General features: G+C 36.4%; 1 protein-coding gene and 1 pseudogene across 2 annotated transcripts in view; one reads left to right on the top strand and one right to left on the bottom strand.

Annotated features, from left to right (window-relative positions):
- LOC102012453 overlaps positions 1-16,236 on the bottom strand; it is a 20,435-nt pseudogene extending 4,199 nt beyond the window's left edge.
- Positions 1-24,166, top strand: part of Prkg1 (protein kinase, cGMP-dependent, type I) — a 1,159,533-nt gene that overhangs the window by 748,353 nt on the left and 387,014 nt on the right. The gene's annotated exons all lie outside the window — the stretch shown is intronic.

A 24,166-nucleotide genomic window follows, 5' to 3' on the forward strand; every position in this document is an offset into this window, starting at 1 on the left:
GGAAGGAAGGAAGGAAGGAAGGAAGGAAGGAAGGAAGGAAGGAAGAAAGAAAGAAAGAAAGGTAGAAAGAAAGAAAGCGTCAATGGGCAGTGCTTCTAAGCATGACACAATTGCTATAGGTCCAACAACAACAATTTCGCTAGTCTCCTACATTTTCCATCATCTCTGGCTAATGAAAAATGTTGTTGTTTTTAAGATGGATTCTGAAAAATGAGTCCCATAACTCATGATCAACGTGTTTATTTACTCTGAGCATATTCTCTGGTGCTACTTCTGGTAGTAGTGTCTCTACCCAGAGGAACGTTAGAATGTACCTCTGGGACCACTGAGATGCTTGTAAAAACCAGAATTTCTATGGGCCTCAAACTATGATGATGATGACACTGATAATGGTGGACTTCTACTTATATTACTTGATTCACTGAAAAAAACACCACACAGTAGGAACTGGGAATTTTAAGCTACTCAGTGGATATTATGGATCCTTGAAAAACCTTTTTGTTACCCATTAGAGAGTGATTTTGTAAGGGTGCCAATGCTAGTGCAATCTCTTCTGCATAGACCTTTCTTTTTTTTTGTCTTATTGAGACAGGGTCTCACTGTGCAGTTCAGGCTGGCCTTGAACTCACTTTGTAGCCCAGGCTGGTCTCGAACTCCCGATGATCCACCTGCCTCAGCCTTCTGAGTGCTGGAGTTACAGGCTTGCTCCACCATGCCTGGCTCTTGCATAAGACCTTTCTATGGCTCCCTCTTGAGCCTAGAAGAAAGCCTGCCTAGGCCCTTAACACTGTTGTCCAAGCCCTGGCCATGGCCAAATTCTCTAGCTTATCTCATGCTCTATTTTGTTTCTCAGGCTCATATTCTCTTTCTTACAGTCACAAAGTGGTTTTCCACTTTCTCGTGTGCTCCATTCTTCCTCTCAGTACAGATTATAACAAGAGGTTCCTCTCTTTGAGGGGAAATTTCCTGCAGTGATCTAAGGAGTAACATGCTGGTATGGCTGCTATGGCAGAAAACGGAACCTGGTATCTCTCAAAACATTTACAAATCCCTGATTTCCTTTTCTTGAGCTGAAAGGGAAATGGATAGTCTTAGTCATCAACTCACACATTACGTCCTTTCATCCTACATAGTTCCCTTGTTAAAAACAAACAAAACAACTCTAGATTTTGGTGCTGTGTGAAACCTTCTCCTTCCTTGTTTCCATCACAGAGATTTGGCCCCAAGCTCAGTTGGTTTTTCCTCCCTGTTCTCTAAAAAAACAAGACGTGAACATATGTCCAGTTAAATATGCTATTTACATGTGCTTATTGGAAAGGTCATTAGTGCTAGGAAAATATGTATGACCTTGTTATTGAAATTTCAAACTATCATTTGATATAAGAATCACCTTGACTCTGAGGATATAAAGTCAGAGAAGATAACCCTCCAAATTCCACCTGAGGTCCATAAGTAAACCAACTTCTGCTGAGATTCTTTTTTTATTTCAAAGAAAAGAAAATAAATAATAAAAACAATGGTATAAAGTTTCAAAACAAGATTGTAAGAGAATAACAATGGTTAGTACATTGTGTATTGTTATCCTTAAAATAGTTATTCATATTACAAGATAGAAGCATGAAAAATTGATTGAAAAACAAGCATAAATCTTTCCTTTCAATGAACTTATAGCAATTAGGAGTAGAACTATCTTAACTACCGTGTGTGTGTGTGTGTGTGTGTGTGTGTGTGTGTGTATTTTATTTTCCTTTTTCAATCCTTCCTCTCTCCTTTCCTCTATTCCAGTTTCTCTTTCCTTTGAACAGTTTTTTCCCATTTCACAATGTACATTTTTGGGCTTATTTACTCTTTCAGCCTCTTACCCTAGGGAGAAAATACAATGTTTATACATGTGAGACTGATTTATTTCACTTATGAGTATGGACTCAAGTTGCATCCATTTCCCCATAAATGTCTTGCTTATCCTTTTTTATAGCTGAGTACTACTCCATTGTATAAAAATACCACATCTTCTGGACTCATAAGTGAAATAAATCAGACCCACATGTGTAAACTTCATATTGTCTCCTTGGTGTAGGAACCTAAAAGAATAAGTAAAACTCAAAACATACAATAGATGATACGAAAGATAAAGAAATTGCTCAAAGAAAGGAATGACTGGGATGAGGGAAAGAAGAAAAAAGAAAGAAGGAAGGCAAAATATAAGTATATATGTAAATAGCTGCACTAACTGTATTGCTGATGTCTGATGGTGTATTGAAAGGAATAGTTAATGCTTAAAATTTTTCATATTCTGATCAATTTTGCATGCTTATGTCTGGTAATCTGAGCAAGTGATTTGAAGGTAACAGTATGCAATGGAATTACCATTGGGAATTCCTACCATCTTGTCCAGTGAAACCCTGTATTATCTCTAATGTTTTATCTAATAATTATTTTCTTATTCTCTTTAATGGTTTGAACAATCTTCCATTCTTACATCTGGTAATGTGAGCAATGTAGTTGAGGATAGTGATATGTAATATAGCAACCACTGTTTATTCATATTATTTTGTCTTGAAACCCTGTATCACTTTAAATGTTCTTGCTCTGGTTTGTTTATGTTTGTGATACTGGTATGCTGCTATTGTTCTATTTTTTTGTTTGTTTGTTTCTCATTTACTACTCTCTTTAAAATAAAATTTAAATAGCTCCACTTAAAAAAATTACCACATCTTTTTTGTGCATTCCTTGGTTGATGAGCATTTGAGTTGTTTCCAAGATTTAGCTATTGCAAATTGTGCTGCTATAAACATGGGTGCACATATATCTCTGTGGTATGACATTTTTAATTCTTCTGGGAAAACACCCAGAAGGGGAATAACTGGGTTGAATGGGACCTCTAATCCTAGTTTTTTGAGGAATCTTCACACTGACTTTCAAGTGGTTATACCAGTCTGCATTGCCACCAACAGTGGAGAAGTGTTCTTTTTTCCCCACAGTCCCTCCAGCATTTGTTCTTGATTGCTTTCTTGATGGTAGCCATTCTTATTGGGGTGAGATGGAATCTTAGTATTGTTTTAAATTGCATCTCTCCAATGTTGAACATTTTTTCATATATTTATTTGCTATTTGTATTTTTTCATCTGAGAAGTGTGTGTTCATCTCAGATATCCAGTTTTGGATTGGGTCTTTGAATTTAGGGTTCTGACTTTTTTCAATTCTTTGTATGCTCTAGATATAAGTCCTTTGAAGGACAGTTAACTAATTTTTTTTCTTACTCTGTGGGTTTTCTTTTCATTGTATTGGTGATTTCTCTGGATGTGCAAATGCTCTTTAATAAGATGAAATCCTTGTTGTTGATTCTTTGAAGTGTTTCTTTGGAGTTTTGGGGGTCTTCTATGTAGAATATCATGTCATCTGCGCATAATGATAGTTAAACTTCTTTCTTTTCTATCTTTATTCCTTTTATTTACCTCTCTTGTCTAATTGCCCTGACTAATGTGTACTGAACTATGTTGAATAAGAGTGATGATAGTGGATATCCTTGTCTTGTTCCTGATTTTAGAGTGAAAGCTTTCAGCTTTTGTCCATTTCATATGATGTTGGCTTAAAACCTATCAACAAAGGAAAAGGGCAGGTCCTGATGAATTCACTGTGGAATTCTACTAGAAATTTAGAGAAGATTTAATGCCAATATTCTTCAGCATCTTTAATGAAATTGAAAGGGAAGCAATACTCCTTAACTCATTCCTGGAAGCAAGTATTACCCTGTTACCAAAATCAAAAAAAGATCCAACCAAAAAAGAGAACTACAGGCCAGTCTCCCTAACAAGTACAGATACAGAAATCATCAATAAGATACTAGCAAACAGAATTCAAAAAATCATCAAGAAGGCTATTCACCACAATCAGGTGGAATTTATACCAGGAATGCAGAGATGGTTCAATAAATGCAATACACCATATTAACAGAGCCAAAGACAAAAATCACATGATCTTTGCATTATGTCAATACATGCAAAAAAAAAACTTTTGATAAAGTGCAGCACTCATTCATGATAAAAACTCCACAGAAAATTGGAATAGATGGTCTTTATCTCAATCCAATAAAAGCCATATATGCGATGATCATTGAGTGCTTTACATTGTTGTCATTTGATGATTATTGTCATACGCACTACTGGCAGAGGGTGCATCTACATCTCTGGTCTGATCTACTAACAAGGATGAAATGATCTTAGGGGTAGAAAATCTAAGATGTGATATAAATGAAATGTGTAAATCCCTTAAAAGCTTTGTTTTCTTCTCTGATCCAATCTTAAAACCCAAGAATTTCAATTTTTTATAACTCAACCCAAAAGCCACATTCATTTTGATTTTTTTGGTTACTTTATATAATACTTGCAAAGATATAGTTGAGGAGGAATTTAGAGTTAATTGAGTAAAATACAATGTTTTAGGGAATATTAAGGTTTATGCACTTTACTGATGGAAAAATTGGACTTACAAATGTGAGTTTAGCCCTGTGTCATCCAGAAAATTGGTGATATAATGATCCAGCTCTTAGATCCCAGGAAAAGCCTGAAATTCAGCTATCTTTGAATGTCAACTACCTTTTGTTCAAAATCTTCAGGATCAAATTCTCCACAATCTTGATTAAACACACCTTCCAGTAGCTCACAATTTCTATGGTATATTTTTTAAGGTTCTTGTTAAATTGGTCGTATCCTCCACAGAGAGAGAAAATGACTACATACTTCAGTAATACTTTCCTCCCTTTCACATCCCTCCTGTGTCTGGAGCATGTTCTCAGGAATAAATGCTCAGCAGTAGCTTAAAATTTATTGAGTCGGGTAAGGTGGTACATGTCAGTAATTCCAAAACTCTGAAAAGCTAAAGCTAGAGGATTGCAAGTTTGTATCAGTCAGGGTTTTACTTGAGAAACAGATATAACACAAGATACAAAGTCAAAGTTCCTCCCATCCTTCCCCAGAGGGACCTACGTCCCTTTGCCCAAGTGACTATACATTGGGGAAAGAGGAATGATCAGACATTTCGGGCACCACTGGACACTGGTTCTGAACTAACACTGATTCCACGGGATCCAAAACGTCATTGTGGTCCTGCAGTAAGAGTAGGGGCCCATGGAGGTCAGGTGATCAATGGAGTTTTAGCAAAGGTCCAACTCATTGTGGGTCCAGTATGTCCTCAAATGCATCCTGTAGTCATTTCCCCTGTTCCAGAATGTATAATCGGGATAGATGTGCTTAGTACTTGGCAGAATCCTCACACTTGTTCCCTGACCTGTAGCCTGAGGGCTATTATGGTTGGGAAGGCCAAATGGAAACCACTGGAGTTGCCTTTGCCTGGTAAAACAGTAAACCAAAAGCAGTACCACATTCCCGGAGGGATTCCAGAGATAAGTGCCCCCATCAAGGACTTCAAGGATGCAGGGGTGGTTTTCCCCACAGTATCTCCATTTAATTCTCCCATATGGTATGTGCAGAAGACAGATGGGTCTTGGAGAGTGATGGTAGGTTACTGTAAACAGAATTAAGTGGTGACTCTGATTGCTGCTGTGGTACTAGATGTGGTTTTCTTCCTTAAGAAGATTAATATATCTCCTAGTAATTGGTGTTCAGCTATTGACTTGGCAAATGACTTCTCCATACCTATCCGTAAGGATCCTGATGCTACACTGCCGGTACCAATTTTATGTTGGTTTGGGGGATATTGCAAGGTGAACAATACAATACAGGACACATATTTTATAAGATTATTTGTAATAGTCACCCAAAGAATCATATGCAGGAAGTGCAGGAAAACTGTGCACACACCATAGACCAAGAATCCAGCTGAGGGCCTGGATCCCATGATAATGTCCTACATGAGTCCAGTGGAAGACCTAGAGCCCGTAACAGTGCCTCCTATGAGTTCAGTTGGAGGCCTAGAGCCCATGACAATATCTCATACAGGCCTGTTTCATGGATCTGCACTGGGAAGGCCCAAAGGTTGGTGGTGGAATCTAGAAAGTCTGTGCCAGTGGGACGAAGGATCTGTGCTAGCAGGCTGAGGGATGTGCACTGAAGCCAGAAAGCGATGTGCAAAATAAGAACCACAGCTTCCCCATAAGGTACCGCAGCCATCCTTAGCAACAAAGCTTCTCAAGGAGACTGGGTTGTGCACCATCTTCCCTTCTGGAGCCAGGAAGCAATGCTCAGAGTAGGACCAGAGCTTCCCCCAAAGTGAACCAAAGCCATTCTCAGTGACAACAGGTCTCAAGCTCCTTGGATGATGAGAACAGCCAAGTTCATCAGGAAAACCAGCATGACAAGGTCTTTACAACTTCTCTCAGCTCCCAACAGCCTAACTTCTTCTCCAGTTCTGCCTCTTATGCTGCTGGTAGCAGTCTCCAGGTGCTCCCATGTCCAGCCCACGGTTACTCATTTCAGCTGGGGGCTATAAGTTGACCACCAGTGGTCAATCCACCACAAAGTTCAAGCACAATTTGGATTATTTAGCAGCTTAGTGAGACCCTGTCTCAAAATAATAAATAAAAAAGAGTTGTAGTTGTAGCTCAATACGAAGACACTGGTTTTAATCCCTACTACTGCAAATAAAAATAAAAATAAATGATGATGATGTCTTAGAATTACATAAAACTCAGACTAGAGGGCTTTCAGTTGTTTGGAAGTCCACTCTTGTCTGTAAACAGGTGTCATTATTTCCAAAATGGATGTGAAATGACTGAGAGTTTAAGATTCTGCAGCCATTCAAGCACTGTGTTTGTGACCCTTTTCCATCCTTCCGCCCATGAGCTCTGTAAGCGCAGGTTGTGATCCACAGCAGAATGTATTCTTGCTTAGGCTGTGTTCCTTAGTCTTTTAAGGAGATGAACTGTTGGGATATGTATGAAATATCCCTTGTACTCTTTGGCCTGAAAAACATCAAAATACAGTGCTGCTGTTTGGACACAAACTGGATAAGGGTAAGGAAAACCAAACACCCTAAATCAACTTATTGAGATCACATTTCTGGAAAACCAAAACCTTGATTCTTTGTGCAGATTTTTCTCGCATAATTTACAGGGAGAGATGGAAAAAGGAAAATGCATATAAAGCAGCTTGAGGAATTTTTGATCTTTTTTTAATTTTTAAAGAATAAGTGACAGACCTATTAAGCTTCTAAACTTTGAGTTTAATAGGGATTTTCTGGAAGACTGTGAAAGCTGCATTAAAATTAAGCTTGACAAAGCTGGCACGGTTCTAATTTGAAGGAAAATAAGGTGAAGAATAAATAGGTACTTTCTCACTCCATTTTCAAGAATGTCTGCTTATGGGCCAATTTGTTATATCAGATCCATTCTCATTAAAGGTGATACAAGGAACATGTAAATATAAAAGTGACAATTAATTTCATGTTATCATCTAGTAATTGCACAGATATCCCTATATGGATCCTTTTTTTAAAAAGAACAATGTTATCTCAGATATTTGTGTAATAATGTGGCAGTTTTCAAAAATTATTCACCTGTATATTTCATATATAGACACTCTTATCTCATTATTTGTCCAATCCTTGAAAATAATTAAATACTTGACATTAAATGTGTAGCTAAAAATCTGTTTGAACCTGTAATTGATTCCATGTCCATAGTCCTATTGGTTCAGGGAAGACAGGGCCCCAGCTAAGGGAGTTCGCACACTGACCTATTTTTCTGCTTCTGCCTCTGCCTCTGCCTCTGCCTCTGCCTCTGCCTGGGCCTGGGCTTCAAAAGAGGAATCTCTCTGAAGATTTTAGGCTAACTTTTACTCACCATAATCCCGAGGATATGGTCCTCCACATTCTGATACTGTATTTAAAAGCTAAACTGATGCGATGAAGCTGTTTAATATTTTCCCGTTTGGTTGTCACTTTGAATCTTATAAAGTTTTCCCGCGGTGAGGCTTACTTTATTTCCATCTCATTCTCCATGAGCCTACTTACTTGCAGTCCTATATTTGGAAGCTGTTGTGTATGTCAAACACTATGGCATCTTGAGATAGTTCTTTTTCCTAAGGAAAATTATTGTAATGAAGAAATTTAGCAGGAATCTACAACTTATTGGGGAAATGAAGAAAAGATGTTTCTTGGGTCCCAGTGCCCTAGATTTCTCTCCATATTATAGAAGCAAACTTCATAGTTGGCAAGAAATCTGAGACAGAATTTGGATTGGAGATGAGGAAATGCTGCTGAGGGCAAAGTAAGTATTAGGGTGAGTTTTCTGTAGCAAGGATCTTATCTTGCACTTTTGTTTCTGTCCTGGGAAGAGAAGAGTATATCCATTCGTTTGTTTAGAGAAAGATTGTAAAGAGGTGGAAAGAACATCATAGATCCTAGGTTCCTTTTGTTCTGTTTTGCTTGAAACAAAGATAATTTTTATTTATTTACCAATATGTCTTGTAACCATGTACATTGTTAAGAAAAGCTGGGAATCTGGCTTTTTGGTCGCCTGGGTACTTCTGAATCAGACAGTCCTGACTGTCTGCTGTCTCAGATACAGGACGCTAACACACAGGAAGCCCAGGCCTGCTGCTCCCTGACACGATTAGAGACCTGGTTGTGAACACTTCCACACTGTGTGTGTTTTCAGAGTAGTGAAGACCAGGGTCCAGCTCCTGCCACTCAGCGCATTGCCTCATTTAATTTTGACACAATCCTTCTCTATTTCCCGGAGGGGCTAACTAAAGTCATCAAGGTTAGTAACTTGCCCAGCATTATCCAGGTAGATTCAAAACAGATCCCATCTCAAAGTCTTTGTTCTATTAGTTTTGCTAGACCAACTTTCTGAAAATTAGTAATACAAGGAAAAGACTAATAGGGCAGTATCTATCATTTTTATGGAATTTAATGTCATGTGCTGAATATGGAAAAAGTGTATATCTTGGAGTGCGTTTCCACTATTAGAAAAAGTTCTAGAGAAGTTCCTAACATTTGGCATTAGAGTACAATAAACATATGTGTTTGTATATGCGTATTTATCCACATGTGAAAGTAGTCTGAGGTTTTAAAAAGCCATTTTAAAAATAGCTAGGAGAAGATTTTTCTTTAAATTCCTGATAATCAGGCCATTTAAAAATGTACTTTTTATGTATATATAATTAATAGAACATCTATGCCAAGGAAGATTTCAATTAAGCAGTAGAACTTTAGTTATGCTATGCTAAAAATATAGAGAGTGCTTATAAGTTGTCAATAAAGAAATAACGTGACCATTATTTTTATTCTTAGATGAAATTCTCATCTTTACATAGGTTAGAAGGCCAGTTATCTTCTTTGGACTGTGGAGACTTTTTGGAGTGACCATCAGCTACCCCACCCACCTGCCCCCTATGCCAGGGCTCTCTGTTTTTCTCCGAAGAGTGCAGTGACAGGCTTTCTCCATCCTTAGAAAGATTCTTCAGTCCTACAAATTAAAACCAAGGTACTCACAACAGATTCTGGGATTAGCGACTTTGTTCGATTGGTCTTACTCAGGTCTTAGATGTTTGTTCTCAGAAAGTCACATCATCAACAGATTCTTCCTTCACATCTGGCTTTGTCCCCAAGCTCCGCTATGCCCACATTTCCTTGTACCTCACTATTTGCATCCAAAAATCTGCCTGTTTTCCTTATTTTGGTCTCACCTGTCTTGCCTGTCATGCTGCCACCAACACCTTTAAATTTTACTATCCAGAGTGAGCTGAATCTCAGTGCAATAAAATAAATAAAGGTGGTGTTTGAGAGAATCAGGAGGGGACACCAGAATCCGGAGTGCATGGCTGCGGTGCAGTGTTGGTGAGGGAGCCGGAATGCAAAGCAGGGAAAAGCTATGCGGATTCCCAGGTACATAGGATGAGCTTTTGTGAAGTTTTGTGAAGCTGAAAATCTATGCTTAAGACAGAATCAGGGGATGAACCACCCTGGAATTACACTGTAACTGATGATCCTGTTATCTGAGGAAAAAACATAACTCGAGGAGAGCTGAAGCCAACACTAAACTCATAATCACTGAATATTTAAAATATCATTACCATGACAGTGGAAGCATAGATGGTATGCTTTATGTGGCCTTCAAATGGCTATTTAAGAAAGAATGAACTGTTTTCAAAATTTCATTTTGATGATTATTATAGCATCCATTTCACAAAAATTAAAAAAAAAAAACAGGAAAGGAAACCATTGTAGTACCATCTTTTGGAGATATCTAATGTGAAACACCTACTGATAACCTCTTTGAGGATATTACTTAGTATTTTCCTTTATATGTTCCACTGTTACCTAATTTTGTTCAATACACATATATATTTATATACTATATATATATCTACTTTATATATATTTTAAGTGTAGCTCTTAATTTACTATGACTTCCTTCCATGTTATTTAATATAAAAACTTTCCAAGCTATTGGTGACTGTCTTTGACATCACCATCCACTGGCTTTGCCCGAGTGTGAAGGACTCTTAGCTTTGTGAGGGAAGACAAGGGAGTGGGTGTGCTAAAACTGCATTAGAATAAAAGGTAGCACACACAGTCATTCATGTTCACTTGCCGTGGCTGCAGAGCAGGAACTAATCAGATTATTCTCAGACAGTGGAACAGGTAGATGTTAGGGAAAGATTCCAGAGGAAAGCGAGACTGATTTGTGACTTTAAAAAAGAAACCTGTGATTTGGTGTTAAGATGAAATTCTAATATTGAACTTTCTTGTTCATGAAGGAGTTTTCCACTGGTCCTTTGTAGTTCAAATGGTAAAAAATTAAATTGGATGTGTCTTAAACACATGGTTATGACTTTTGAAATAATTTGTTTATTATTACAGAAGATAATATGCATAGTAAAGTACACAAATCCTAAAAGTACAGATCAATGAATTCTTGCATATTTACATCTTCATGTAAACAATACCAAAATCAAGATATACAACAGTTCCAGTCCCCTAAAAATTTTTCCTGAGCCCTTTCCCAGTTAGGCTACTCTGGCAAAAGTATCCACGGTTGTGGGTTCTACCACTATAGATTGGTGCTGTTTTTCACTTAAATTAATGGAATCATTTAGCTTGTACTGTTTTGTTTCTGGGTTTAACTTTTTCAACATTATGTCTACAAGTGTTATCTTTGTATATCAGTAGGTCATTCTTCTTTATTACTTTGCAGTATTCTGCTACATAAATATGCCACAATTTGCCCATCCATTTTCCTGCCAATGGGCATTTGGATAATTTCCTTTTTGGAGACTTTTCAGTTGACCTGCTTTTTGTAAAATTAATGAAAATATTCTTGAGCTTATCTTTAGTATGTTTCTGCCTTTATTCCTCTTCAGCATATGTCTTATAAAAAGTTTCAGGGTCATAAAGGACACATATATTTAATTTTTATATACAGTACGATATACTATTCCAAAGTGGCACACTAATATATACTAGTACCAAACTATGAAAGAAGAATGTATCAGATTTTCACTAATATTTGGTTTTGTCAATAATATTGATTTAATTTAGTTAAAATATTTTAACAGAGTAGAATGTGTCTGCAAATCACTTTACACACCCCATTAATAAAATAATTTTTCCTGATATATTTATCTTTCTTCATATTTTACATACATATGATTCTGAACTAATGCATTAAAAAAATAAGAGTTATTAAAAGGTAAGCTACTGAATAGATTAGAAATAAATCCGTATACTTACAGTCAGTTGATCTTCAACAAAGGAGCCAAAACGCTCAATGGGAAAATGATAGTGACTTCAACAAACAAAGTTGAAAAAATTGAATATCCACATGAAGAAGAATCAAATCATCTTATCTCATACCGTATACAAAAGTCAACTGAAAATGGGTTAAAGTTTTAAATGTGAGACTTTAAAGCATAAACTTATAAATGTACAGTTTTAAAACAACTAGAAGAAAAACATGAGGAAAAAGCTACTTGAAATTGGTCTGGACAATAATTTTTTTTTCTTGGCTAGGTCACCAAATATAGAAAACAGAAGCAAAAATAGAAAAATAAGACCTTATTTTCAAATTGCGCAAGAAAGGAAACTGCACGTAAGTGCACCAAAAAAGAAAGAATAGAGTGAAAAGACAACTTACTGAATGAGAGACAGTATTTGCAAACCATATATCTCATAAGAAGTTAATATCCAGAGTACACATGGAACTCAAACAATTCCATAACCAGAAAAGAACCTGATTAAAAAATGGGCAAAGACATTTCTTAGTAACAAATATATATATAAAAAAATTAGTGTCACTAATTATCAAAGTCATAATTGGAAACTACTTACATTTATGAGAATGGCTACTGTCAAAAAGACAAAACAAACTTGCACTGTCAGTGATACGGAGAATAGGGAACCCCTATCTTCTATTGGTGGAATGCACATTGGTAAAGCCATATGTAGCATGGGCAATATGGTGATTCCTTAACAAATTAAAAATAAAAGTGCCATGTGGTGCAGTAACACCTCTTCTGGGTATATATCCAAAATTAATCAAGCTGGTATGTTGAAGAAATATGTGCATATCCAGTTCATCATGACATTATTTGTAATTGCCAAGGAATACAGTTTTAAGCTAGGTATCTGTAAATAGATGAATGGATAAAGAAAAATGTGATTACCTATCTATCATTTATACTATACTATGAGTACATATACACACACGATGGAATATTATTCTATTATTCTGCTTTATAAATGGGGAAACCCTGTAATTTACAACTCCTGAAGCAACCTTGAGGACATTAAGCTACAGGAAATAAGTCAGGTATAAAAAGATGAAGACCAAGTAACGCATTGATATATAGAATCTGAAAAAGGTTGAACTCGTAGAACTAGAGTGGAAAGGTGTTTTCCAGGGTCTGGGAGTGAGGTGAAATAGGGATATATTAATCAAAAATACTAAAAAAGGAAAGGAAGGATAAAAAATAAATAAGTAGAATTAGCAATATTTTCCTTTACTATTCCATAGATTACCTTAACATTTTATACAGGACATCTCTGCTGTACAGAATACACACATCCCATGAGTTATAATGAAATCAACAAGCTGGGTGTAGTGACACATACCTGTAATCCCAGCACTCAGGAGGCTGAGGCAGGAGGATTGCTATGAATTTGAAACCAGCCTGGGCTACAAAGTGAGCTCAAGGCCAGCCTGAACTGCATAGCAAGACCCTGTCTCAAAACGACCAATAATAATAATAGTAATAACAACAACAACAATGAAATCAGCAGTTGCCAGATGGAAGACTTATGTTCTGTGTGCCTTCAGAGTTTCTTGTGGCTTGGTTCTAGAACTAATTTAAACTAGATGAAAGTGCAATTTGCCTACATCTAGAACTAAGAGGTTAAAAAGGTAGAGAACTAAAAGTTGTAAGTCATTCCACCATAGCCATCCTTTTGTGTGTTTTCTCGTGTTGTACATCAAGATAATGTGCATCCCGTGGCATAGCCGGTAATCCCAGCTGCTCAGGATGGTGAGGCAGGAGGACTGCAGGTTCAAGGCCAAGGCAATTTATCAAGCCCCAAAATAAAATAAAAAAGAGGCGGGGATATGGCTCAGGTTTAGAGCACATCTAGCATCACAGGGCTTTGGGCTCAGTCCTCAGTATTACACGCCAGAACAGTTAGTCCCCTGTTCCCAGCAGACAGCTTTAAGACTCACGTGCATGCTTACACTGCAGATCATTTTGCTATCTGTGTTTTTTCTTCTAATTTGTTTTTCCTTTATTAGTGACAGTTCTTCTAACCTGGTGGTTTTCAAAGCTTGATGTGAATATCTATGGGTATCACTGGCATAGGCTTAGGGGGCCTCATGAAATCAAAACTAATTTCATAGGAATACTAAAGTGTTTTCTCTTTTTTACTCCCACTCTGCCACGAAGTTACAGTGGAATATTCTAGAGGCTAAAGTGGCTAATGGAATGTGTGCTTGTATATTTTCACAATTTGTCAAAATTTATTTGAATTCTTTTAGTTTTACTGCCTAATATTTTACTGCCCATAAAAACAAAACCCATATAAAAAAAGTTTTTTGTGATCCTAAATAATTTTTAGGAGTATAAAGGGATGGGAGAACAAAATACTTGACAGCTATCTCTTTAAATCAAAACTAGATAAAAGGAGGGCAAACAACAATAGAAAGACTTTTATAGATGTATTTGTTTTACTACCAGCATTTGAAAGTCAAATAGGTTCACTTAGTGGCGAAGGGGTAGTACTGAAACCTGTGCCTTTAAAAGGTGTGATTAAAAATATGTTGAAGGTTGATGCCTAGTGCCTTTCCACAGAAAGTAGGCTCAGAAAACCTTTACAGTGTGTCCTCATCCACCTGATTTACTAGATTTGGCACTGTGCAACTTCTGGTTGTCTCTGAAGTTAAAACAACCAGGAGAGGTAAAAGTTTTCAATTGGTACAAGCAAGGAAGCAACAACAACAGTGCATCTAAAGACATTCACAAAGAAGGCTTCTGAAAGGACTGCAGATGTAGCTCAGCAGCACAGCACCTGTCCGGCAAGCATGAAGTCGTGAGTTCAATTTTGGATACCCTCCCCACAAAAAAAAAAGACAAAAAAAGAAGACCTCCTCAAAATGTCAAGAACAATGGGATTCTTGTGTTTAAAACAAAGGTGCAGGGGCTGGGAATTTAGCTCAGCAGCATAGAGCCTGCTTTGCAAGCATAAGGTCCTGAGTTCGATTCCTGATACCGGGAAAAAATAAATAAATAAAAAATAAATAAAACAAAGGAGGTCAGGCAGGGGATATAGCTCAGTGGCACAAGTGCCTGCCTGGCAAGCCTAAGGTCCTGAGTTTGATCCCTGGTACCAAAAGAAAAAAAAAAAAAAAAAGACGTTAAAACAAAGGGGATTATTTTCAGGGGATTAATGGCAGTCTATCTTTTACTATATTAGTACTTAGACTTGAAAATTTAAATGTGCACTGTATTTTTCAACCATACCATGTGAGAGGTTGTTTTTTCACTCTTAGCAAGATTAAAACTCTGATTTTTATGGTAATATGGGAAGATAAACGTTTTTTTTTTTCTGTCTGAGTTTCCTATATTTTTGCTGCATCTTACTTCAGATAAAAATGAGTTTTAGATATATGATATATATTTTCATTGCACTTTAAGGATAAGATTTTTAAATTAAAATTTGGAAACTTCTGAGCACACAGAAGCTGTAGAACAAAATGTGTTCATTAAATAATAAATTCTATGTATTTCTTTGTATGGTTTACAGTATAAAATTAAAAGCAGTGTATCACCTTCAAATATAGACTGATAATCTTTAATTAGCTGTAATTTCATACTCAGTCAGCTAATTTTAACATTAACTATGAGACATCCCAATTTTGTCAGTGGAAGAGTATTTCTGCTATCTTCACATCCTGTATGTAAAATCAGAATGCACCTTTCTTCTCAACATCATCAACTTTTGGCACTTTTGACACATGTCAGAGAATACATCTGTGAATTTATTTTATCTAGAAGATGTTGAAAGTTTCCTATAACATTCTGATGTTTGAGGAAGACAGTTTGAGGCATCCAGTGTTGGTCATCCTTTTCTTTAAGGTCTATAAATTCTGTGTTGGAATAGATAAGGCAGCAATGTCTAAAATGCTTGTATTGTATGAGTATCTTATAGAATACTGAATTCTATGGGAGACCGAAATATTTTTAAATCTCCTTCTCTAGTTTATATAAAGAATAATCTGATAAGTAGGTAGTTCCATTATCCAAAATTTTTATATCAGTGTGTTAAATTTCTTCCAGGGTTCAATGATAGAACAGCATTTGTCACATCTCCTGATGTGCATGCATACTTTATAGTCAGACATTGAGAATCACATTTCCTCTATTGCCTTAGTTGAGAGAAATGCACAGAGATCTCTCACCTATTGTGGGAGTTATATTCCAGAGACCCCCACGATAGGTGAAAATCTGTGATGTAGCATCGTTATATTTATTTTATAATTTATATATTTTAAGGCTTTATAAACCCTTCCCATACTCCTGCGCGCCTTCGCAGGGAGATCCTTCTTCCCAAAGCCTTGGCTTCCAACTGGGGAGGCGCCTGGGGACACTCAGAGGAATCGGGCAACTCAGCCCCGCGGGCAGGAGGGGAGGACAGGGCAGGTGTGGATGGAGGGCGGAAGCGAGCCAGGGAGCAGGTTGTGCCAGGTGGCTCTGCCAGGCTTGGGCTGGCAGTGGCGTACTGCATTTCCATTGTGTACAGTACGGTATTCATCTGCTGATATAATACATACTGTACAGAATTTTATTTTGATTTAATATTTTTAATGTTTAACATTTGTAATATTTTATATTGTTTTAAAATTTTAGTAAAAAATAATTAAAATCATAAATATTATATAAATACCTATATAATGCAAAATTCCACGATATAGTAAAAACTCTGTGATATAGAATTAGATATATTTTTCTTTAAAAACCTGCAATACAGTGAAACCACAACAAGTGAACTACTATATAGCAAGGGAGGACTGTAGTCTTAAATTTAAGATTCAGTTAAAGTGATTGTAATGTTCATCTTTTCTCGTCTGAAAATTTATTTTTGATTCTTTAGTTTCTTAGACATAACAAATAATAATTTTTTATCAACATAATTTTTTTATCAACATAATTTTATATATATTGATATTATAAATTGTTGCATTACTTTTGCTGATGTGGGCATAGCATAAATCAAATCCAAAAATGTTGGTATTAGTGGATCAATGTCTGTACACATAATTATAAAAATTAAGATGTTCAGTGTTTGATTTATCATTAAAACAGCAGTTATATTTTGAATAAAAGACTTTTTTCAAGTTCTTGGGGTCTTAATTTGTAGTCAGCAAAATTTTTCCCAAAAATTTTCAGATTTTCATTTTTATACCAATCAAGGAGAGAATGATGACTTGCACTAATTTATAAGAATACAATAGATTTTTGTGATCACATTGTCAGTAATTAATGTTGAAAATAATTGAAACTAATTGTGAGTGATACACATATGCATATTTTCTATATCCAGGAGAAATTAATTAGATGAAGTAATACAGATAACTCTGTGGCTTTAGATTTTGGAAATCACTGAATCATATCTATATAATTTCTGTCATCCTCAGATTCTACCAAGCATGTTCATCTTCTTTCATGATCAAAGGAGTAACAAGGCAAGAAAATATCCACCATAATAAAAGAATAAAATAAACTGTTTGAGAAGAATAAGCAAGGCACAGTAGGGGTTTGAACTGGACAGAAAAATCATGATAGAATTTAACACTGAATTTTTACAGACAGGGACAACACATCCTAGGGAAAGAAACACCCCGAGCAAAACCACAGAGCTGAGAAGATTTGGTGGGTCAGTTGTTGATATATTTAGAGAGTCTGTGGTCTGCTCCTACCCATTGCCCCTCTGCAGCGCAAGTGTTCTCTGACATTGCACCCTCACCCTCCTAAATTCCTGTTCACATATTTCCCATGGAAATTCCAAAGGAAGTAATCTGAACTTAATTTGGCAGATGATAGAAAGATATTAAAAATCTTTGAACAGGTGTTGGAATTTCAGTTATGCATTCCTAAAATTTGTCTAGCAGAAATGTGTAGAAGGATTGGAGTGTGGAGGGAACCAGAGACAAGGACAATGGAAGGCCAGTCATTAAGTCTCCAAACCATCTCATCCCTAAAATTTTAAGATTGAAGTTACCAAGTGTGGCCTGCATCTGTAACTGCTCAGCCGCTGACACTGTAGGATGGGACAGATCAAAACTCTGAATTTAAAGTGCATATAGATAGATTCTAGAAACACAAAATAATCAACTTGATGTCCATTCAGCAGTACATTTCTAGAATAATGTAACAAAGAATTGATTTGTGAATAGCTCCCTAGTGTAAAATGTTTTAGGAGCTACTGTCAATTCTCTCTTATTCATCATTTCTTTGTGACATGGGCTTATGAGGCTAGCAAAAAGAGAAAATACAATAGATACCATGGATTAGTCTATGATGGTGCATTTTTAGCAATCACTAACAGTGTGAATGAAATGGAGCGATTTAGCCTGAATATGAGGAGGATCCCACAGCACAGTACTCTCAGTGCAGCTCTTAAAAACATCACAAAAGAGACTAATAGCTTCTATATAGATTGATACATTTTGTCAATTTGAGAAGTTTAAAATTTAACTCAGCAGGGAGCCAGGGGCCTCACCTTGTAAACGTTCTGAGGCTGTGGAAGAGGAGGGCATGGAGATGGTGTGGGCGGATAGCAGGCATACAGTATAAAGGAGGGAAAGAGGCTTGTTTTCCCCACTTTTGCTCTTGCTGCTTTTGCTGTCTTGTGCGGCCTTGAAATGTTGCCCAGTGACAAGCCACCCTGCCTTGGAGCCAGCTGATTACAGACTGAAACCTCCACAAACTGTGAGCTAAAATAAACCTTTCCTTCCTTAATTTTGGTTGTCGGGTATTTTGTCTCAGCAGTGAGAGAGAAGCAACAAGACAGCTTCTTACTATAAAATAACTACTAGATGTTATACCCTATAAAATTTTTAAGAATCTGTTTTAATAAAATATATGGCATAAGAGAAAATCTGGTTAAGTACTGCTACTGGAAACCAATTACATGTAGTTAGTTGTGCAGGGGCCTTGGGGGACTGCTGGTGGGGACTAAATTGACAGCAGAAACTTTCAATTGGAGTGGAATTTTCTTAAGTGTTTAAGCTTTTAAAAACGGCTGAAGTCTGGGTCACATTAAATATTCATATCAGCTGTGTGAACTCCCAGGCCTTTTCAACTGGAAAATTGCCATTTCTCATAGGACAAGGGGCCCCTGTGCACAGGTATCTTCTGTATCTTCAGGAAAAGGATTCCTTTAAGAGAGATGCAACCACTCCTTTAAGAGAGTCCTTCTGGGGCTGGGATTTAGCTCAGCGGCAAAAGCGCCTGCCTGGCAAGCGCAAGGTCGTGAGTTTGGTTCCCGGTACCGGAGAAAAACCAAAAAAAAAAAAAAGAAAAAGAGAGTCCTTCTCAGGTGGAAAACAAAAGAGAGGGAAGTCATTCTCTACTCTTGCTTAATCCTCAAAAAGGAAACCATTGTACTATTTGGGTAGTAAGTTTCATCTTCTTAAAATACAACATAAGGGACAGGATGTAAAAGAATTTCATTCTTTTACATCTGTAAGAAAAATATTATTGTCTGTAAGAAAAAATTATTTTTAAAATTTAAGTTAAATTTACTTTTAACTGACACAGAACGTGTAAAAGTTGTACATGGTAATGAAGTTCCATGTGGTGTTAAATGTAAAAATTGTACATATTGAGGTATCTGTGGTGTTTTGATACATGTATACCTTGTGTTACATTTCAATCAGGTTAAACTTATCTATACATGCAAACATTTAATATTTCTTTATGATGAAAACTTCCAAAATCTTTTCTTGTAGCTGTTTTGAAATATACAGTACATTACCATTACCTATAGCCACTCTACTCTTTGACACTCTCTGAAAATATTTGCCCGCCCAACTGTAAACTAATAACCAGTGATCAGTCTCCACCTCCCTAGTCCTTACTTTTCATAGCTTCTGACAACCACCATTTTATTTTCAACTTCTCTTAGATAAACCCTTTCAAGCACAGAAAGACAAGAAGCACATGATCTCACTCATATGTGGAGTCTAATTTACAAAAGATTAATTGAACAACTTGCAGTACCAAATTTAGTTTAGTTTCCCCTAAGGAAAAAATAAATGTGCTGAGAGATAGCCTCTGTATTGTGTAGTCCATTAGCAAGAAAGGGAAATAATTAGTTTTTTCAGTGATGACTGATGAATTATTTTTATTTATAAACATTAAAATTACATTCACGAAGCAGACATTTTATAAATATGCAGGGTAAACAAAACAAAACAAAAAAAATCCTCTGCTTGTTGATTATTCTAGTATTTAAGTGTTTGCCCTATGAATATTCAACTTCTTTAATTTCATATAACCAACGGACAGCATTGCATACAGATAATTGAATAAAATTATGAAATGCCTTGCAAGATTGTTTTTGTATTATTTGGGCTAATTTTTATTCATGAAGGGAATTAAAATTAATGCCTCTAACTCACAAAATAGATACATATTATAGCTAAATATCAATAACAACTTGCTTAAACAAGGAATCAGGGACTGGATTGGTTCTATGAAATGTGTGATTGTCTTTTAGGATCCTTCAGATTATTGCCAAAAAAGGCAGTACTTTGTTTTTGATACTCTTAAATCCCAGAGTTAATGATTCACTGGATTCCAACCTGGGCTTATTAGCTTGTGGGCATGGATGCATTTTATCATTAAACTAAAGTTACTATTAGGAGGGGACTGAAATTGAATACCCTATTTTCATGTAAAAAGAGAGACTGTGATGATTCTGTATAAAGAGATACATTCCAAAGGAAAATTTATATTGGTTTATCTTTTTCTGCCTTAATACACACTGTCTAACTGGAACATACCTATGAAATCAGAAGTTCTCCTGCAGATAAATTTTATTTTTTGTTGACTCGATGTCTCCATTTTACTTCTAATTTCTTGAATAATTCAAAACATTTGGAATCAAATCATCACACCTAATCAGACAATGAGACACCGAGGAAGCTCGGGCTTTCTTTGGTACCTGAGAATATTTTTGTCTGCACATTATCCATGAACATGTAAAGTGATGATAATGTCATATTTGAGGCTGTATAGAACATTTGATCATCTGAATTATTGTGATAAGTTTTAATTTTTCTTATGCTGAAAATATATAATATGTGGATATTAAATGTTTGAGGATAGAATAAATGCTAGCAGTTATGATAGGAGCCCAAATTACTTAATTTAAAAACTTACCTGTGTGTGGTGGCGCATGCCTGTAATCCCAGCACTCGGGAGTCGGAGGCAGGAGGATCGTTGAGAGTGCAAGACCAGCATGGGCTACAAAGTGAATTCAAGACCAGCCTGAACTGCATAGCGAGATCCTGTATCAAAAAGACAAAACAAAAAAACAAAAAACAGAAACTTAGGTTGCCAAGACCTTTTATCTGTTTTCCTTCACTTGTAGTAGGAAGAGGTAATATTCTTCAGTGTGTATGTATATCATAATCCTTATGTGAAAAAATCAGAAACATGTTGATTAAGGTTTTCTGATAAAGCCATTGGGCCACCTTGTTAGTGCTAGGGCTTGTCTACAGACAGAGGGATTCTCGCTGCATTAGTGAGGAGAGACAGTCCACAGCATCCAGGGGTATGTTAGGAAATTACTTGCTAATTGGGAAAAGCAGTAATATTATCCCCTGTGAAGGATACATCATCTGTAAAGTGGTCTTGCAAAGACTGTTAAATTTTAATAAGGTCATTAGACATCACTCTTACTTTTTTTAGAGAGTCGAAGAATATAGAGAAAGTGAAATGATACTATAAGGAAACAATTGGACAGATAAATATATGATATGGTATTATAGGCCTTCAATGAGAAAAGTGACCTTGTCACAGAACAATATTTGTTTTGTTTCAAAACAAATATATCATGAGAAAAAATGTTTAGGACACTCTTGAAGAGTAAAAGAAACTGAAGTGGTATAATATCACATTTGTGTTAGGTATCTGTCACAGTATGAAAAATGACACCAAAACTTAGTAGTTTAAACAAAAAACACTGATCACTTCAGTTCCTCTTGGTGAGCAATTTGGGCTCAGCATAGCAAGGTGCTGTGGCTAAAGTCCTCTTGTGAGGTTGCAGTCAAGGTACTGTCCAGTCTGCAGTCTCATCTGAAGCCCCATCTGGGGGAAGGCCATGAAAATTACTTTTCAGCTCATTTACATAGCTGTTGGTGACCCCAGGTCCTTGCTGTGTGAGCATTTCCATGGGGCTGAATCATAGCTTCTCAGGTGACTTCTCTGAGGGCACATGATCGAAGACAGAGCAGAGATGCCTGAGATGGAATCCAAAGTCATTTTGTATCTTAGTTTCAAACTCACTTTCACTTACTTCCACTGTACTCAGAGTTTAGAAGTGATTCAGTTGGTCCAGCTCATGTTTAGGGGTGACTGCATTAGAGAAGGATGTGAAGGCCAGGAGGCAGGAATGGTGGAGTCCATCCAAGCAGGGTTACCGAAAACATAAAGCCTGATGGAATTCAACTTACAGAAGAGCAAACCTATAAAAAGTATGTTAGAAACAATTAGGAAAATTTGAATCTGAATTTTATATTAAGTAATATTAAACATTATTGTGAATATTCTTAGGTCATACAGACACTGGTTATGTAAGAGAATATATTATATAGAAATTTTGAATATTTAGATACAAAGTGCTATAATATGCATTATCTTATGTCTTTAATACACAGACTATGTACACATGTACACACACACATATATATATACATATATGGAAAAGAAAGTAGGTATAGCATTAACAATTACTGAAACTATATAGTGAATATGGAGATATTTGTTGTCTTTTTCATTCAAGGTTTTGGTCTATGTGAGTTTTTTTCTAAAAATGGTGGGTAAAGGTCAGCTTCCATCTTCATGCGTCCATGCCTGTAAAATAGGTTGTAGAGAGCTACACAAACTTCCAACTTGTGGAGGCTATTCAAGACGCTTTGTAAAAATCTCAGAATATTTATAAATTCAGCTTCTCACAGGTCCACTTGTAATGTTGTAGTACCTATCATATTCTGTCACAGTGAGTGCTTTAAGAAAAGATAGATAGATTTCTGGCCAATTTAAGTGCTTGGGGTGTTCACTTGTATCAGTCAGCTTTCCTGTTGCTGGGACACAATATCTGACACTGACAACTTAGAGGAGGAGAGATTTAACTTGCTTACAGTTTGAGGAGTTCCAGTCCATGGCAGGCTGGCTTTGAGGCAGAAACATCATGGCAGAAGAGTGTAGTGGAACAAAGATGTTTAGTTCAGAGTAGCCAGCAGGCAGGGCAGGAAACAGAGCTAGAAAGGAAGGGGTGAGGGGTCAGATGCAGACATGAAGGTCACACCTCTGTAACCCGTCCATACACACACAGAGGTGTGCTTTACCAATCTCCCAGGCAGCTCCCAGCTAATCAATTGACAAGCCACCTTTGGGGCTGGGGATTTAGCTCAGCGGCAAAAACGCCTGCCTGGCAAGCGCAAGGTCGTGAGTTCGCTTCCCGGTACCGGAGAAAAACCAAAAAAAAAAAAAAAAAAAAAAAACAACAAGACAAGCCACCTTCAATGTCAGTTTACTTCAATGGATTTGATAAATTTTGTACCTAATTACGTTATGCTTTTCTACCATTTTGTATTTTGCTTCAGGATTTTTTTTATCAGCTTTTGTTGTGGAGCATCCAAGATTCTGTCTTTTACCTAATCTGCCTTTGCCCTCTCAGATTTAAATGCTAATTTAGTCACTTTCAGATAGTAAGTCTGTAGAGTGATTTGCCTGTACTGATTAGCTGTGTCTTCACTAGAGCTACTTTGTGAACTAACATTTTTCTAGAACATATAATTTTATGAATATACTTAGAGGCTACTTTAATCATATAATGCTCTGTTTATAACTTTTATCTCAGAGGATGGTGAACATTCGCCAATATTTGGATATATGACTTACTTATTCTTCCCAGTATAGTTGCAGTGTAAATGTAATCTTTACTAATTATTGAACTGTTTTTAGTATTCTTTAAAGCTACCTATACTAATATTTAACATTTTCAACTGTGAGATGTCATACCCAGGAATAATTATTAAATCTATGTGAAAAATTTCTGCCTTTGCCTTATGGTCCTTGTAATCCTAGCACTGGTGAGGCTGAGGCAGGAGGATTGCTGTGAGTTTAAGGTCAGCCTGGGTTACATAGTGAGGCCCTGTGTCAAAAAATTTTTTTCTGCCTTTTTACTTAACAATTCCATTAACTAATCTCTGTCATATGCAAAACCATTCATATGATTGTTGTTTTTATCAGACTAAGGTATGTTCTTCCAATATTGGTTGTCAAATAAACATCATTGATGGAATTTACTAAAAACTTTGACAAGTAGTAATTCCTTCTGTTTGTAGGGATATCTGAGAGGAATTAACTATTGTACTGAAATGTAAGTATTGTACTGAAGTATTTAGTCCTTTCATAATTTAAACATATTT

Source organism: Chinchilla lanigera, unplaced genomic scaffold, assembly GCF_000276665.1.
Source record: "Chinchilla lanigera isolate Chin_1 unplaced genomic scaffold, ChiLan1.0 scaffold00024, whole genome shotgun sequence".
Lineage (NCBI taxonomy): Eukaryota > Metazoa > Chordata > Mammalia > Rodentia > Chinchillidae > Chinchilla > Chinchilla lanigera.